This window comes from Orycteropus afer, unplaced genomic scaffold, assembly GCF_000298275.1.
Source record: "Orycteropus afer afer isolate SDZICR_OR568_19922 unplaced genomic scaffold, OryAfe1.0 scaffold00085, whole genome shotgun sequence".
Lineage (NCBI taxonomy): Eukaryota > Metazoa > Chordata > Mammalia > Tubulidentata > Orycteropodidae > Orycteropus > Orycteropus afer.
Genome location: NW_006921672.1, coordinates 6,280,810 through 6,281,196, shown reverse-complemented (window position 1 = coordinate 6,281,196; position 387 = coordinate 6,280,810).

The following is a 387-nucleotide window of genomic DNA, read 5'->3' as shown; positions in this document are numbered from 1 at the left end:
TCCTGTGGCAGTGGTGGGATTTACATCCAGGCAGCTTGACTCTGGGGTCTGTGCATGCACCAACCACAGCACGTGGCCACAACCATGTTTTTTTTTTTGCCACTTTCATGGTCTATTTCCTTAGAGCAGAGAACCACTCTATAGTTAATGGTTTACTTTCCCTTCCTCACCCACCTCTGGTGACCATCAAAGAATTCTTTGTGTGTGAAACCTTTTTCTTCACTTTTTACAATAGTGGTCTCATACACTATTTGTCCTTTTGTGATTGACTAATTTCACTCAGCATAATGGCCTGTAAGTTCATCCATGTTATGAGATGCTCTGCAGGGAGGAAAAAAAAAAAAACACCCACCCATTTTAAGTTTAAATGTTTGAGTGTTCTGTACC